Source organism: Halyomorpha halys, unplaced genomic scaffold (assembly GCF_000696795.3).
Source record: "Halyomorpha halys isolate HHAL.00 unplaced genomic scaffold, Hhal_1.1 Scaffold91.1, whole genome shotgun sequence".
NCBI classification, from domain to species: domain Eukaryota; kingdom Metazoa; phylum Arthropoda; class Insecta; order Hemiptera; family Pentatomidae; genus Halyomorpha; species Halyomorpha halys.
The window spans coordinates 2,613,557-2,633,440 of NW_027110755.1; the positions used below are offsets into that span (position 1 = coordinate 2,613,557).

Here is a 19,884-nt window from a genome sequence, read left to right on the forward strand (position 1 = left end):
ATGGAGTAAGGGTTTATTCATAATTAGTATTTTACAAAAGTACAATGTATGTATTCCAGGGATCCAAGAGTATTTCATTTAACATTGTGTATATACATTTATGGCTTGATACCAGTAATGCTGTGACAATCCATTATAGACATTAATGAAAAAAAAAAAAAAAAAAAAGAACCATCAGGAACATATTTTACATATTACAATACAATATTCTATACTTGAAAAATGGAACAGTTTGTCGATCGCAACTTTGGAGTTACAATTAACCATTCATCTGTACTAAATAAAATAAATAGTTTGCTTTATATTCTATACTATACGAGAAAATTAGTATAGTTTACATCTGAATTACAAAGTGAGACAAAAAATATAGGTGATATTACATAAAATTAAATTGTAAGCTTATTCCCGGAACAGACGATTTTGAAGCTATTACATCTTGGAAATCGACACTGAAATAAATTATACTGCTTAAATAAGGACGTTGCTAGAATAATGTTTAAAAATATACAGGATATTAATAATCTAAGCAAGTACCTAAAGATGGTATAAAAAATACTTTTAAGGTAAAAATGACTGCAGAATACTCAAGAGAGAAATCAAGAATTGTAGAGAATTTGCACACAGAAGAAATTCAGAGATAACCTAAAATCGATAGGTTGAGTCTTAGGATCCAAGAGTGGAACTAGGAACGTAAGGTGGGAAGATTTATAAAGAATGTTTTTATGAGATAAATATGAGTCGAACAAATTAATCTTTAAATAATTAATATTTGATTTGACTTGAGAATTTCGTGAAAATTAAATATATATTTATTTTCGTAATTATGTGTTGGAATAAGATCTCCTTAGGACGGTGGAGGTTGTGGATGAAATCCGCTGGCCGACGAGGTCCAAGGCCGTTGAACTTGATAAATAATCAATGTGCTCCGGGGGTCCGCTATGACAACAGTGCCTCCTCGCTTTACATCTGACCCAATTTCTCTGCCAGCCTTTTCACGTCTATTTTCCACATTCCTAAAGGCCTTGTAATGAGGTAACTTGTCCAATTGACCGTAAATTCAAAATGAGATTTTATTTCACAACAAAATAAAATTTAAACAAGTCCAAAAGTTGGAAAGTAAACGAACTATAACAATTCCCATATTTTTAATCTCCAAGATAGTTTCATTAATAACAATCTTATGAGGCAAAGATAGTCTATTAACGATACTAATTGTAAGAAAAAACCTCATTGATTGGAATTGGCGGTTGATGTTTAGAATTGTTTAAAATTATATAAAGAAGTATAAATTCAATTTTTATTGTCAATTTAATTCATCAGTAACTAGCTATAAGTTAACTATTTCATTCCGGAGTTTTTACTTACAATGCTACAGCAATTTATGAAATTGATGTAAAATATACTACTGGTAATATTGAGTTTTTAGAAATAGCATTAGAAAAAAAAATAAAAATAGATTGATGGTAAAGAGTGAAACACTAATTACTAAGTAATGTTACCCAAATAACTATCTATCCTATTATATAAAGCTAATGAGATTTTTGTTGGAAAGTGCTTAGCTCAAGATCTGTCAGTCTGATTCTGAAAACTCCTGTTTTGGTGTTTGGATAAACCATTAAATCCACTTAAAACCCACTCAACTCATAGTTTCCTGTTTTGTTTTCTCTTACTTACTTACTATGGCTGTCTAGCATATGGTGGGCTCTGGGGTAATCTCGAATCTAAATTTACATATGATACGCACATAACCCAGTATTAGGCCGAGCTAAATTGGTTCTACCTATTCTTCTGATGCCAGTTTTGTCTAGCTTCCTTTCTATTCCAAGTATTTGGTAATCAACGCCCCTCCTTTATCCATGAAAACCTGCAATTCAAATTCTCAGTCCAATCCCGTTTATCTGACATCCATCCTCAGCCTCAACGAACTGCTGTGTTTGATAAATCATTTTTTACCCGAGCTGCATATCACTGGAACTCCATTCCCTCTAACATACATCATGTACCAACCCTTCCCTCGTTTAAAACCCTTCTATTTAAATACCTTTTAATTCATCAATCTAATGCAATATTATAATAGTGCAGATAATTTGTAACTACCTTTTTGTTTTGTTTTGTATGTATTTAGTGAGCTAGTTTTTTAATTTATTTTCTTCTCTATATCTGAAATTATTTATATACAATTTTAATATAAGTTATAGTTAAGTATGGCCACACTGATTTTTGGCCAATGTATGTTATTGTAAAATTAAAATTACTTATCTAATTGTCCTAAAAGGACCTAGTGCGAGAATAATAAACTGTTTTTCATTTCATTTAAATGGGGAAAGCTTCATGCTATGTAGTATTAAGATACGACCCATAGGAAACAGAGCACTCACTTTAGATTTGATTTAATTAATCATATATACTTCGTCACGTACTCACTATGTAACGTAAGTTATAGGATAGTACAATCTACATTTATTGCTATACTATATAATATAAAGTGCTAAATTAAACTAATGATTTCTATAAACAACAATAAATTTGTAATAAAGGTAATCTTGATGGATAAAAATAGACTTTTTATTTATTTTTTATAATAAGAATAATATATCAAGATAGACATAAAATTAAGAAACGGTAACTAAAATCTGACAAGTATTCACAATAACAGAAAAGTCTCACATTAATTTACAATTAAATAAGTGAAAGGTTTAGCAAATCCGAAGGTAAAAACGTCAATCCTTGTTAATACACGTTTATCTACAGTCAGAGCGTCATCCAAACACAATTCATATGACCAGACGTTTGAAACCTTCCACCTATACGTTTCGGTTTACCTCTCGTATTAATAAAAGAGCCCAAGAGGATGAAAAAGTTATTTCAAGCCAATCTTTTATTACATTAATGAAAAATATTAATAATTACTGGGAAAAATTGACGAATCTCCCAAATGTAGTATAGATCAGTAAAAAATGGTATGCTTCAAAACTTTTCTTTTTAGAAAAAATTTTTTTTTTCATTCCGACCTCCATATCGTTAAAACTACCTACAGTACTACTATACTAGAAAATCTAATGGAAAGTAAAGTAAATTTAAAGTAGATCAATCAAAATCATTTAAAGTAGAATAAATTTACTAAAATTTGGGCCCTAAAACAGCTGTTTACTTTTTAATAGTTCCCGAGATACAATGTTTTTAAAAGCTACAGTTCATACAAAATTTACCGAAGAATCAGTAGTAAGTGATTTTATTGAGGGAAATTTATATCTCAGAAACGATAAGACCTACAAATGTCCATTAGCCCTCTAATTAAAGCTAATTTAATGTGCTATGAAGTAGTTTATGACGTTTATCTTCATAGGACTTTTAATGAGATCTTGATAATATAATTGTTGAAGCACTGGAGTACATATTTCTTTTAGTTCTTGGCATATTTTCAACATTTTTCATACTACCAATGTCTGAATAATATAGATACCTCCATTGTTATTCTAAAATAGGAATTGACAATACATTAAAAAAAATTAATTAAATAAAACTTTATGAATGATTTTTTTTTTCATTTTTCAGGCAGAAACAAACCAGAGATTCTTCCATAATATCAATTCTTCTGCCAGAGTATCTGATTGACCCCTTGAACCCTTTTCACTTGAACAGAAGGAGGACACATGACTGCCCACAGCCTACAGGACATAGAAGAGATGGCCCTAATTAGAGAAGGGCTAATGAAATGGCCCGCACGCACACCTGTCCACTCTAAAAATCTATAAAATTATCAAGCACTGGGCGCACACGCTCAATAGTCTCTGTCCACTCAGTCCGCTTCCGCTGTCCACACTACGGGTCAAAACCACACTCGACAAGGCATTGCATTACTCCATTATAATTATTATGATGATTTTTTTTTTTTAATTTTCAAAACTTGCGTTTCTAAATCAATATAAATTTTATTATATAATCTCGAATCGCACAAGTATAAGATTTTGTGAATATTCCTTATATATTTATTCTGGGAGATGTCTACTGACTACCCATTTTAGATGAAATTTAGCGGCACTGCTTCACTTAATTGAACGGAAACACAATTTATTTTATGACGGAGCTATATTTTGTCAAATTAGGAGTAACCATAAACCTCTCAAAGTAACAACAATGTATAAAATATGGATTTCATAATCCATATTTCTGAAAAATTTCTTTTCCATATTTCTTTTCATTATGAAAAATGAATCTGAAAATTGAAGTTTTCAGAAACGAGGAAGAATATGTGTTTGTTGTATAAAAATAGATAGTTATGGGCTTTTCTGAGATTTTTTTTTTTTAGATTCAAAAGCTAAAAAGCTAAAAAACTAGAAACTTTTCAATATAGACACTACTTGTAATTTCTTGAAACCACAGACATGGTTCTCTTGATTTTTACTTAGTTCCAAAGATGGCCTACAATTCAAATGTTGGCACCAATATAAAAAGTAAAACTTTATAATAAAAGTTTAGAGTTCTCTCAAGTGACCATTCCATCTAGCATATACATCCTTAAATTGTGTACAAATTAAACGTAAATCATATTTTTTTTTTTATATAACTAATGAATTTTTACGGTATTCTACCAACCTTTGGTGGAGATATTTAAAAACAAAGTCTGCAAAATTTATTACTTTGGTTACAGAATATAATACAAAGAATTTTTGAGATATCTTCGCAAGGTAATATTAGTAGATTATTTTATTGGTTTCAGTTTAGCTTTGTAGGCAATTTAATTTCCTTTTACAAGAGCTAGTGGAACGTAAGGAAACGTGTTGTCAAATTATTAAAAAAAAATGAAAACAATTTCCCGAGTTTTCCTGAGAATTTGAGTAGAAGATTTTTAAATTAAACATTATTATAAGTAAAATATGGTGTATCCTTGCTAATGCTTATCCGATTTTAATGTTGTTTTTTTATTTTAGGTTTTTAGAGAATTTAATTACGTTTTAATTTATAATCTGAATTGAAGTAATAAATATTTGAAGTTAAATATTTGAAACTAAATATTAAATTGAATATTTGAAGTTAAAGCAAGGGTCATCAAAATCTTTGTAACCGTTTTAGTTTAGTCCTTGAAAAACACGTTAAGCGCCCAAGATGCCTAATTTAGTGAACAGGTATTGTAGGAAAAACCTAAAAAAAAAAAGATCAGTCCGCATTATTTTAGGGAAAATCTTCAGATCAACATAAAATATGATGGTATTGGCAACTTATGTGTGGTGATTGTTATGAGTACGTTTCACATGTTGTAAAATTATCTCAAAATAAAAACTATTTTTTCCAAAATCAGTAAATTAAATTAAATGTAAATCTGTGAGGCCTAAACAAATGGATAAGGGACATCCAAACCAACTAAAGATAAGAATGATGCTTGGTGAAAACCTTTATGAGGATTTATTGGTCTTCGTGAATATTTGAGAAGAAGAAACGTTGAAAAATAAAGGATTAAAATGAATAATGGTTTTTCAAAAATAACAATAAATCAAAATAAATAAAATTTTAATTAAAATAATATAATAAAATACTTAAATTTAAATAAATATAAATATTAAATTTTAGAAACTGAATTTGTATAAGTAACTCAGTCATAACTACTTTCCTTGATTTGTTATTGAGAAACATAGTTTAATCTTCATCAGTAAAGACAGAATTCGCACTTAATTAATGGAAAATAAAAATTCTTTCAAAATTAATTCAGAGAATATTTATAAAAAGATAAAAGTAGTTACTTGAGAAAATCTGAAGTTTAGTCATCTGTTTAGATTTGTCATTTTAACCATTGCAAGGTTTCCTCTAAAATTATCTAAATAAGCGACATTTCTTCAAACTATACATGAAAAAAATTTACCTTACACTAAGTAGTTTAAATTTTGGCGCATAAGAACTTTCACTAAGAATTAATGAATGATTCATAGATGAGAAGGAAACTTTGTATGCAGAAAAATTTGTTTTATTTTTTAAATCCGTAATTAGAAGATTTTTAGAGGTGTTTCTTCCAATATTGTATATTTTTCTTTTGAAATGATGGTCTGTTGCACAAGTGAAGCCAGACCCCTCCCTCTCCCCCACAGCCAAACATAAGCTGCCGTAGCATCAATACCGACCGGGGGATGGCCTGCATATCGAGCGGATAATCGGATCGGAAGGGTTGAGCTCTTCACTAATTGTTTGCTAATGCCTCATTGTCCCGCACTTAGCCTCTCTCTGTCCTAATCTGGGATATTGTCTCCTCCTCTGTCTGTTATTGTAGCACTTATTGTCAGAGGATAAACCCAATGACAAACCTTTACCCTTCAATGTGTTTGGGTAGCGGTACAATTTGGATTAGGGGATGCTTCAAGAGCAAACTATTTATAAGGTGTTTGGATTTCAAATATAAAACTTAGCAATTTATAAACCCGACTATAGGGAGTATGTCATCCGGTATAGATGTATATAATTCCCTGTGATTTTTTATTTCAGAATAAATAACTGCTTCCTAAAACGAGAATAAGTCATTGTGTTATTGTAATATAATCACAAGTAATATTATATTGTAATATAATCCTCAGGCCAAACCTCGAACGAAGGAGAGATACTGAGTGCTAGGGATCCGGTGAGAGTTCACTAAAAAAATATATACAGTCAGTTTAGTGAACAATTAAATAAAAATTAAATGGTCATTTCAATTTATATATTTCTATTATGACAGTGTAGCCAAATTTATGAATATTTAATAATTAAAAAAAATTAATGAAAAGATGAAGCTTCATGTAGATGGACTCAAGGTTGGCAATAATGTGAAAGCTTGCTCGATTATTGAAACTTATGCATGAAAAGAAAGCAAGAACCTTGTTATGGTCAGCTGTTTTTATAAATAAAAAATATAGGACAAACTATACTGATAGTATCATGAACACTTTATCTAAATAATTATTATTAAATTATAGTTAAATTAAACCACGATTAACGGGATCTCTGGATAAACCTACGGTAATAATAAAATAAGTAAAGTATTGATAAAACAAAATAAAATCACTGACTATGAGATTTAAAATTGAATAACTGTTTGTAAGCATCAATTAAGCCATGAAACAAAAATTATATATAAAAAATATGTTTACATATAACAACGAATATAACAAATGTATTTTGAATTATTTATCGCATTTTAATTTTTTTCTAATATATGTGTTAAATTAATATTTTTTTCTTTTATAATCTCAGGATTAACCGATGATACCTCGGTCCCAAACCAGACGAATAAGCTTGATTCTACTGTATCATCAAAATTATTGAGTAATTTTAATTTTAAAAAAAAATTGTTTATAATTGCGGTATTTAGATTACTTTGAGCGATACAAATAGGATACATGAAATCATCCCTAAACCTATAGTACCATATATTTTTGTGTTGTTTAAGTTATTTATCTTTTTTGGGATATTTATAATTTGTTAAATGTCTTGAAAATTCCATGTACACTTAGTAAATATCTAATATATCTTCTCACACACCTTTCCTTACCATTAATACAATATTGCCTTCACTAATATTGGCCCAATAGAGATTTTATTTATTTTATCTTTATTTGTTTTTCTAGCTATTTAACGATTTGATTATTTTTTCAATGAAGCGGTTGATCGCTGAAAACCTTACTAAATCAATACATTACTAAGGGTTCTATAAGACTGATTAAAAATGAACTTGTGAAATAGAATAAATAACTATTGGAAATAAAAAAAATGTTTTGATTTATATTATCAATAAAAAATAAATTAACAAAAGTTTAAAATAGAGTCTTTTGTAAATACTTCTACGCTGTAACAATTATTTATAAGAAATCGAGAGTAATTATTTATTACTAAGTCGAGCTTAATTCGGAAATAAAAAGACCATTTATGATATATTTTCTTTAAAAGGTCTAATGAAGATGTTAATTAAACACTCTAATTTAGAAGATTAAACAATTGGCCAATTAAGGTGTCATGTCCTGCAACACGACCAATTACCATAAATTTTAATATATCTTACAAACAGTGGCCATTTTGATACTTAGAATTTTTAACATTAATTCATAAAAATGATTTTCTTGCCTAATTTATAAGTATTTCTTAATTTATTATGCTGTAAAAAATAATAAATAGTGAGTAATACATCATAAATCTGATAATTTTTATTAGATAAGTGATTAAGCCCATTATTTAACACATTATTTTTAGCCCTAATACCTGTCAATTTCAATTATTCTTGATTTTGATTTATATTAACTTCATTTTAATTTTTTGTCAAATATTCATTTTATTTAAATTATATTTATATATTTACTTTATGTTTTTTATTTAATAATAATTGATTATATCTCTTATAATATTTTATTTATTTTTTCTACAATTTATATATGCCTAAATATATTATAAATAACTTAGCCAAATTAATTCTTTATTTATTCAGAAAATAGACAAACATTCAACACTTTACATAGACCGAGCCCTCCCGCATTGGTTTAACTCCGATGTAGCCAACTTTCCCAAGACATCACGCCCCTCCCCCGCTATAAAAGGAGGCACTCGACAACCCTCACAACAACATTTGCATACCCTCCTAGGGCCGACCCTTCGAGGGGGTTGTGGAAGACGATGACATACGGGAAGCGGAGTGCAGGTGCCCGCAGCCCAGCTGTTATACTCTTCAGTGCACTTCTTCTGATTATCGGAACAGATTGGTCACGCTGCACTGAAGAAGTATAGATTTCTGAAGTGGATTTATCTACATTTCCTGAAATGGGATAAACAAATGCACGAGGCATACAAAATATCTGTAATACACAGATTTATGTTATTATAATTAAGTGGCTATATTCCCATTATATCCAAATAATAAATAAATTATAATATTAAACACCAATTTAAACGATTGTGAAAAACAATTCCACTACCCCCTCATCTCTTAAAATAAAATTATGTAGTAATAAAAAAATATACTATTTTTTGTTTTTATTTTGGGCATTACGAGACTTGTTATTTATTAAATCTATTAATTGAATTGAATTATTTAATTTAACATCAGTGTGCTAATACTTCCGACATTTTGGACTATCCGTCCATCTTCAAAGGCCCTTTAATTTCTTCTTTTTGTTTGTTTTTCTGTTATTTTAATTCAATTTCTGCTTGAAATTTTGTCATTAATATATATTTTTTTAATTTTTAATTTTATACCAGATCGGCCTGGTGGGCCTTACATGGTTGATATAACCGTTATATTATATATATATTTTTTAACAGTTGATCATGGGGGTTTTAGTCTCGTACAAAAGATACCCCTAACTATATACAATCTTCAAATTAAAATAAAAAATAAAAATAAAATAAATACATAAGAATAATGCTTCTTAATAAAAGGGGAAAGTAAAATTAATAACAAAAAATAATGATATTGGTACACTTAAATAAAACAAATAATAGCCCTCTAATAGTAAATAGAAACAAGTTAATTTGAAAAAAAGGACGAGAGAAGAAAAGAGAAAAATAAAATAAGTAATAGTAATAAGTAAAATAGAGGTAGTGTGGCTATGAATTAATTTTATATTTATTAAAATTTATAAGAGAATGTCCTGCAGCAGTTTGGGCTTCAGTCTTTGGGTTGAGGTTGGGTTTCCCAGGTTGTAGGTCACTGCTCCTTTAACCATCGACAACTGGGAGTGGAACTTCATGAACCGTTTTTTGATGTAATCCTCTATTGACTCCATATGTAATTCGCGATGCAATTGGCTATTTCTTATGAACCAAGGAGCATTAACTGCGATTCTTAGGACTTTATTTTGAAAAGATTATAGTTTTTTCCTTTTCGTAAAGGATGCAGACTTCACAGCCGTACATCAGCAGTGGCCTGAGAATTGTTTTAAATATAAGTTGTTTCTGGTTTTAGTTCGGAATTTCTGTTTAGGATAAGATATAGCATTGCTAACCTTGCGTAGGTTTGAGTTAGTTTGATGTTGAAATGGTGATTCCAGGTAAGGCGGCGATTTAGGTGAATTCCCAGGTATCTTACTGTTTCACTGGCAGGATTCCATTTCAGATTTTTACCTTTATGGATTAGATCCGGTGGTTCTGGTGTGCGTCGAAGAGTAAAAACTTTTGAGTTACATTTTTCAATGTTCAAGCTAATCATCCATTTGTCATTAATATATTAAAAACCTTTGAACACTATAAAGTTAGACCCCTGCATTATTTGCATATACCAACTATATTGTACAATCTATTACGAGATAAACACTTGCATTTACTAAAATTGGATGGAGATACAAATGTTTTATCGCCACCAAATCTTCTACCAACTGTAGACGGACCAGAAATGTGAAGAGTCTCGATTTCTCTAATCATAAAGCTTTAGTAGAATTTTGATAAAATAACATTTATTTTTTTAAATATTCCAGTTTTATGTTTGTGAATGGATTAGTTAGCTCTTAAAAAGGCTAAATTTTCATTATATATATTTCACTGTATGTATATTTTTTGACTGTGCACTAAAAAATTCAAAGAATATTTCTGTGATAATAATTCTCTTATTTCTATGCAGTGATTCCACTGTCGTGGGAGTTTTATTTTATAAAAATCTGTAAAATAAAAAAAATATCTTATTAAATTTAGAAATATCAATATATGTTGGATTTGTCTGGATTTCTTTTCTCTGTGTGTATCACATATGGAATATTGCCGTCGATTGGGAAGTGTGTTATGAGATTAGGCTGAGTGAAGGCGACAAATATCGACAAAGCACAAGTTATTTCCTTAATGGGTTGGCTATGGATTGTGGTGACCCTAGGAGGACAATTAGAGCAACACATGATGGTAACAGGATAGCTGGGGTGGCTGGGTTGTCATACCGTGGGAAGGGAGTGCTCATCGAATTAATGCCACGCGGCGGCCCAATCAGTGAGTGCTTCTCTAGGCCACTTGTTCCACTACTGTCACTGCGCTCTGAAGGATGATGTTAGAGCGCCTTCGTAGCTATAGAGTAACAGCTTTGTACGCATTGATTTTCAATCTCTTGCGTGGAGAAGCTTATCCACTTTTGATAGGATGTAGGGAAGAATATGGTTGATAGAGGGAAAAAATTATGAGGCCACAAACCTTCCAAAACATATATATTGAACTAGGAAACTTCAAATAAAATTATACATGATAAAATAATCTAATTAATATTGACGTTAAATGTTTCGAAAAAGGAATACAAGTTAATGTTTTCACACAATTTCTTCTTTTTTTTTTTTTTTTTTAGTATGGTTTAATATTCCTTAATAAATAAAGAGGTCATATATTGCTTGATAATATAAAAATTCGTATTTTAGGGTTTTTCGACGTGGTCATAACACATATTTATTATGCATTTTTAAAAATAGAACAGTTTAGCAAAAGATAACGAAACCTTCATGCAATTAGGAAATATCTAGTGGTAAAAGCTTTTTCCAATGGAATCGAATGTATGTATTTTTGCCCATTTGTTTATCATAAAATTTTGTAATATTTTATATTTACATTGCTAACAATAGGAGCTGGTTATTTTTTTTTTTTTTTAAATAAACCAAATCAAACCTATTTTAAGGGAATTTTTCTTGGAAATTTGGCGTTAAATCCCTGTTAAACTAGTTCAATAAGGAAAAAGCCTACTTAGTATTAAAAAGCATTTAATTGCTCATTAATTCATTGAGTTTAATTAAAATCTTTTGGGCCGTTTAGGAGAAAATTGAAAAAAAAAAAAAATGTGTAAAATCGTTTCCATAATGTGGAATTGCCGGTCAGTCGATTTCAATAAAAAAGTTTCTGTCACATTCCAAGAAATTTGTCTCAAATATTTAATATCAGTTTCTTATGACTTTTTGTTTTAGAGATAAGGTGTTCACTGACATCAAAACATTCATGTCCGCCGAAAATTAAATTTTTAAATCGATCGCATGTTACAAATATAGGTAAGTAAAAATGAAGCAATAACTGTGAAGTTCTGTTTAGCTCATTTGTCATTGTACCTGATAATACAATTCAAGCAAATATATTTAGGTACTATTGAATACCATAATGGGAATGAAGGATGGATGAGAACTTTGTTGCTAAAGCTCTATAAATGAATACTTCTTTTATCCGAAATTCTCTATGAAGTTTTTGGTTGCAGTAGATTGTATTTAAACATTATATCAGTGCTGAAATTGTCCTGTATTAAATTAGCAGCTTACTTCTCTGATTATTTCATATCATGCTCGAAATTTATATTGAAATTCTAAACAAGTTAAAATAAAGTAAAAAAAAACTATTTACTGCTTAATTTATTTGGTTTTTAATTTAAGTATCTTAAAGAGAAAGAAGCCATTACACAAATAAGGCTAGAGCTAAAATCGCCCACCATAAGACGCTCCTCGGAAGAGTGCTTTATAGAATTTATTAATAATTAATGGGAGAGAGGGATTAAGGCTAATATCAGATATAGGGGAGGAAAGTTGGCGGGAATTAGGGGATCGGGTACTAAAGATGTCAGCCTCCCCCAGAGGTAAGTGGTCCCCTCAGCTATCTCATTTCGGGGTAGGTACAAGGGGTCCTCCCCAGCCATTGTGGTCCACAAGTGAACGACTATGTTCCGTCATAAGACATGGCTTCGGGGGAGGGGGCGCTTGTAGCGATGGAGCAGTAGCACGTGGCTCTTTTAGTGAGCCGAGCATCAGTTTACATGCACCGTCGGCTCCCCACTTATTTTTATTGCTTGATTAGGATCAATGTCCTTATCACCCTCAATTAGAAAAACTCACTGATTGATTATATTACATACATTACTTGAATTAAATTACTTAATTCATACGAATAAAAAATAAAATCAAGTTTTAATTTAATAATGATTTAAGGGTGGAATAAACATTTAAGTTCTCAAGTTTAGTTGAGAAAGAATGGCTCAACCACCAGGCTTTTCTTCCTACCCATTTTAGGATCAGGTACTCAATTTAGACAGTACCTCAGGCTGTTAAAACAAAATGTTAAACCATAACTTTACTCAAATCCTATATTATATTTAGGAATATCCTAGTAAAACATAAAAAAAAGTAAATATGGTAATTTGTAAAATCCACAATGCTCCTTACTTTGTCACGAATAAAATCATACATAAAGACCTTATTGCTCCATATGTAACCGATCAAGCCAGAATCAGATATCAATCCTTCCATTATAAACACCATATCCATGAAAACCCTCTAGTCTTGCTTCCTCTTCTATTCCTTACAATCCTCCGAAGCGACTGAAAAGAAGATGGCCGGGAGACTTTCTAGTATACAAATAGATGGTTAGAGTGCTACCAATGGGTAGTTTCGCTACTCGCCTGCATTACTCCATTTTGATCTTGCATCAAATTTACTTAATGTGTCTTTAGGTAAATACAGCTGTAAATTGCAAGTTTCTGATTGCAATAAATACATTTTAAAAAATGATAAATTGAGCAAACCATACAATTTTCATTTATGATAAAAATATTTAAGGACTTTTCGAGGAAAAAATAACGAATATCAGCAATTGTTTTTGCCAAAGATACGACAACTTGACAAAAGACAATCATAACATATACATCAATGCTGTACAAAAAATATGGCTCTCAACTTTTTGCTATTCAAACTTCTGTTTCTTTTTCTTGTTTTCTCCTTCAATTATTTATAAAATTCATAATATTTTTATTTACCAATTGTTCATTATTTATTTATTTATAATTATATCAAATAAACAAAATTAAAGGTGCCTTAAAAGATTTTTTTTTTTAATTCTTTATTCCAGCCCTGTAGAAATTTTTCAATGAGGATAAGAACAATATGATATTATAGACCAATTAGTTGTACATCGATTTACTGAGTTTAATCAAAATCGGCTCTGACGTATTTCAGAAAATCCTAAAAACGTGGACACATGTATACAATCACGTATACATCATATATACATTTATGTATACATCATATATACAATCATGTATACATCATATATATAATCAATACATTCTCAACAAGGGCTCTTCTGGTTGGTCGGTTTTAACGCAGGAACGTACTTGTTAACGCCATAATATAATTACGTTGTAAATAATTGTAAATAGTATTTAGTTTTATAGTTTTAGTTATATAGTTTTATTAGTATTTAATTTAGTTACATTTATTTTTATTTGTATTGTTTTATTTAGATTTAGTTATTTGAAAAGAAAAATGTGTAATTATATTTGTAATAATGAGTAATAGAGACAGTTGCTAGGGGTGATCATTGTTGCTAAGATGTGTCACCTACCTACGGAACAACCATCTTAGTTTTTTTTTAGAGCAGTTGCGACTAATTAGTGGCCCTGATAGCGTCCTCAGCAGCCCTGTCTGCGTTTGGTTGATAATAGTTTGGACATTTTTAATGAGTTAGTGAGTCATTACAGTTCGGAACCAGACCTTTTCTGCGTTTCTGGCCCTTGAGTGCAATATGAGTTGTTGCTAATCAATCGGCTCGTATAATTAATAAAAACAACTAGACCCTGTCTGCCTTCAATGAGTGCCAGTGTAGCCATTCGAGCTTTTGTAAGCCATTGCACCAACTTTGGACCAGTTTGAGAGTTGCAGCGGAGTATTTAGCAATGAAGCTTCTACCAGCACATCTCGACAAGCAAAATATCTTCCTCTGACCTATCGGAGTGGATTAACCTTTTGACCTAGTGGATTAACCGTCGACCAGTATTTATTTTACATATTATTTGTTTATTTGTAAATTAGTTTATTTTATTTTAATTTTCATAATTTATCTGACTATTTTATTTTTATCTGAAAGGCCTTTTATTTTTACTTGTATATTTTGTTTATGTTAGTTTTTAGTTTATGTTAGTTTTTTAGTTTTGTTTTTGACCATGTTTAAATTGAACCAAATAAATGTTTAATCTGAGCCAGTTTGTTGTTTGTTCATTTTTAAAGCCTTCCAACAAAAAGACATAGTCGATTTGAGGTAGCTTTAACAGTACTTGTAACCCTTGCAATGCATACTCTACATATGTAATTTCAATTTCGTACGACTTTTCGATGCGAGCTAAGTTGTTCACGTACGGATACGTACACAAACCATTTTGCGAAACAGTTATTTGAACTTGAGGACCTTAAAACGTATATTTCTTTCGAAAATTCGTAATTTTACTTGACCATAATACTTCCTCTTACTGTATTTTTCATATATCAATGAGTGAAAGTTAAAATAAAGAGTTCTTTTTAAAAAAGTAACTTTATTTATAACTGTTTTAAATGAATTAAAAAACATTTTTATTTCCTTATCTCATATTTGGGAGGTTGGTCACTTAATTTTCACTTGATCCCGTGTTTTATACAACTTTCTCATAAGATATATCTTCAGTACTTTTACACTAAATTCTCTTTTTACAATTTTTATCCAATGAAATATTCTATTCGTTTAATCAAGGAAATTTTTTGTAAACACATGAAGTAACCGAGAACAGAAATTCTCAGAAATTGTAAAATATAAAATTAAAAAAATATGTATCCAACAGATTGAGTTATAAGCGAGTAGAGTGAGTGGGTAGGACTGATCAATATTCAGTCTTGAGGGTGAGTCGGACGTTAAAAATCAAATTAAGGATTTAGACTGCCTCATTACTTAAGGAGCGGATTGGAGACTTTCTAATTCCCGTTCAACATTATTCATGAATCCTTCCCCCGAGGACAGTGACAATTAGATTTTTCTTATTCAGCTCCTCCGGTGTCTTATCCCAGCATCTTATTTAAATTCAATTAACTTACTCACTTTACCTTCCTAATTGCTTGATTGGTCGATAATGTGCTTTTTGTACGATTAACTCGAGAGGGCGCTTTGTTTACTGATGCCGGTATCAGCTTTAAGTATCTGATCGAGCCTTTCTTCGGAGCCCCATGACCTGTTGCGAGATATTATCTCTAGGCGGACTTTCAGTTCAATATTTCTCACTGGGAAAATTGTTTTAGTGAAAGAGATAATAAAAAATTTAAAGTATACCTTAGAATTTTCGAATATACTTGTTGGAATTTTGATGAAAAAATGATTTAATATTTTAAGATAAAAGACACGTTTAAAGGTTCAATAAAGGACCTAAATCGCTTCAGCTTAGATATAGGAAAAAAATATTAATTTCTATAGTTTTAAAACCATTTAAACGGTGTGAATATGGTGCGAATATTTAAACATTTCTGTAGGAGTTTCATATGGTATTTTCAAACTATTTTAGGTTATTGATTAGAGAAGTTTGTTGGGGGGTGCGGTCAGCAAAGAACAACATAAATAAACAAAACCATATTTATTTATTTTATGCCGACATTTCGACCTGAATTTCAAGGTCTTCATCAGGGGTTATGGCGTAGAAGGTAGGCCTGTAACTATTTCATCAGTTACAGGCCTACCTTCTACGCCATAACCCGTGATGAAGACCTTGAAATTCAGGTCGAAACGTCGGCATAAAATAAATAAATATGGTTTTGTTTATTTATGTTGTTCTTTGCTGACCGCATCCCCCGACAAACTTCTCCAATCATTAATCTACGGTCAACTATCTACACCTCATTATTTTAGGTTAAATATAATTAGTTTTAAACTGACAGAATAACAGTTGATATTTTTCTGATAGTTTATTATGAATACAAATTGTTTAGACTATAACTAAATTTATTTATAATATATTCGTGAATTTTTTGAAATGCCTTGTAGTGGTATTGAACTATGCTGGTTATAGTTTTTTAGACTGCTGGTGTGAATTAATCTGTCATAATGTATTATTTTTCTATATGATGGCGCCCGAACTAGTAAAGCGTTAACTTCTTACTTATTTTACAGAGGGTTTCAGAGACTTAAGGTATTCTAACAATAATTTTTAAATTAATTATTTGTTATATTTAATCCATTCTTAATTGGGCACCTTATCGGTATATTATAAAAATTTAACCTTTTGTTAAATACTACTATATAATAGCTATAAATAATATTTTATAAGCCTTAAAACTGGACCATTTTGAACGGAGATTTTCAGTAATCTGAGACCTGTTGCCAATATTAAATCATAAAAAAGGAGGAAACCAACTATGATTCAATTTTAAGGGTTCTTGTCTCTTGAAAATTGTTTAATAATGCCTGAATAGCACGACTTGAAGAAAGAAACAAAAGGGATTCCATAATTTAAGTGGTTCATCAACTATTAAAAACTTTACGGTGGCTCTAAAATATTAATTGAGCTTATGCCATTTCTTAACCTTTTGGATTCAGCCTTTTTAAATTTTTCATAGGGCCCTTTAAATTATTTATGAACTCTTCAAAGCTGTAAAAGTACACGATTATATTTCTGGTTCTCTCTTTTTTTTTTTTTTTTTTTTTTTTTTTTTTTTTCCCTGACTTTGTTTAAATCCATGTTTCGGTAGATTTACTTTGTTTATTGAATTTTAATATTATGTAACAAAGTTTTTTAAATCGATATAAATACTTGTGATTATATAGATTAGATTTGTATATAAAATACAATTTTGTAATATACTCAAGTTTTATTATGAAAATTTGGAATATTAAGAAACCACATTACATAAGAAAGAAAAAAAATATTAGAAATACAATTTAATTTGGACAATGATGATCTTGTTGATCGAAAGGGAGGGCGTAGTAGGTTCAGAAAATATTATGTAATAAAATATTTACTTTTATTATTTTTTCTTCCAAAATAAACCTATTAGAGGCTAGTTTATAAATGAAAATTCTTCAATGATCGTTCAATACAAAGCATAGTAAATGAACCTCAGTACACACATCTTTTTTTTTAGCATAAGAGATAATGTTTTCATTTTTAATTTATAAAACGAAACAAGCAATATTAAAATATAAAAACAATAATCTCAATGTTCTTTTTGTAGTGTTTTCCTACATCGTTTATTATTTTAAAATTTATTTTTAATTATCTCATATTATGAGCTCTGCTCTACCCCTCACACGTGGGGGATAGAGTGGGCTCACGTCGATTGTGTAAACATTGTATATAGTAGTGTAAATGTGACTAAAGATTCTTTTATTTTTATCATTATTTTATTTTATTTATTTATTTTTTCATGCACATTGTTTGATTATATTCATTTTCCTTATCCTTCTGTTTGCATATATTTTAAGAGAGATTTGGTTTATTTTTATGTACTTTTTATTTATTTATTTTTCTTTCTTATTTTATTTTATTTTAATATGAATGTGATCATACATCACTATTACATATTACCCACAACGGTGTGGCACATTCTAATATCTATTAATAAATAAAGTTTTAAATAAAAATTTTGTCTCATGTTCAATTATGCTGCATGGATGATAATTTCATCATATTGTATATAAATTAAAAAACATTGAAGAATTATTTAGTTAAATATTACTATAGGTTAATAATTGTATTTAACGTATAATTTATTTAATATCATTAGTTTTTATCTGTTCACAACAGTTATTATTTACGTTTTTTAAAGTTCTATAAAATACATTTGAAGTCATATATTTTTAATCGAGGGTTATTTGTCGTTCTTGCCAACCCGGAATTCTTCAGTTCCATTTTATAATCCGAATTCTAAGTTTTCAATGTTTTTTTTTATTTTCAAATCCTCTTTATTGATATATAATTACAGTTACAAATATTTAAGTTTTCAATGAAATAAAAGAATTTAAGTTATAGAAGTTCATGTTATTTTGATTCAGCGCGTTGTGAGTTTTATTTCCACCTGGGTCATTGGAAATAAAACTCTCAATAAATCAGTCATATTTATTTCATGGTAGTCCTGAAAAATAAATTTTGACATTCTCACTCTAGGCCTTTATGTGACTTCAAATTAAATTCTTAAAATTAAAATATTAAAATTAATGTATTTTTCAAGATAGAACAAATTTGAAAATGATTAATATTTTTTTTTCATTCCGACATTTTCATTTATAATTTCGGGTGCATGATTACTTCATCTAAACATATTTACCAGTTTTTATAATGGTCAAAATGTATTGTAATGACGGTTTTCTTGTTTTTTCTTTTACACAAAATCGTAATAAAACTGAAATAAACTGTCACATTTCTCTGAAAATGTCACATTTTTTAATGAATAGAAACGCAACCACTATAAAAATGGATCCCTGCCTGTTCAATGATTGTCTCTTTGAAAAAATATGGATCCAAGTGGAGTGGTGAATGATTCCAAGACTTTAGAAAAAGTATGTACTAATTTTTATTCTTCATTATTTATTTGCATTTTATATAAAATACTCCTGTGGCAAAACAGTATAATACAGAGTGCTCCTGGAACCGATAGGCAGCTCGGATAATAACAATTAATAGAAGCGAAGACAGGAGATTGAATTATAGCCAAGACAGCTTGTTCATTAGTTGCAAGACATCAGCGATCCGTCTCCTTAATCGGCTTTCACTTAGAGTCCTCCCACTCTACGTCTTGGGGTCTTGTGTAACCAGCTTGGTGACATCTCCGCTATCAATCTTCCCATCCTTGTGGAAACGACGGATCATTCCGTCCCCTGATCCTGTTTATTATGTATGAAGCAATTGGAAACTAGGTATGCTTTATATCAACTAGGTATAAATAGAATAATTGAATTATAAAGTTATATACCAGTCAAAGAAATTTTATTTATATAAATGTTACCTCGTAGATAGATATATTCCGATATTTTAAATCCTTTTCCGACTCTCAGGAGCAATGGATTTTGACGAACAGAATTTCATGGAGAAGAGACGAACCTCGATTAAATTCTTACTAAAACTTTAATAAAAGTCATTCATAAATGTAAGAGGTTACAAAACTCTATTAAAGATAAAGGTAAGTTGGCGGATCGAGACGGTTCAAATTGGGA

The 19,884-nt window shown here is 29.8% G+C and overlaps 1 protein-coding gene across 3 annotated transcripts in view; it reads right to left on the bottom strand.

Moving 5' to 3' along the window:
- Positions 1 to 19,884, bottom strand: part of acj6 (abnormal chemosensory protein 6) — a 93,825-nt gene that overhangs the window by 49,365 nt on the left and 24,576 nt on the right. The window lies entirely within an intron of this gene.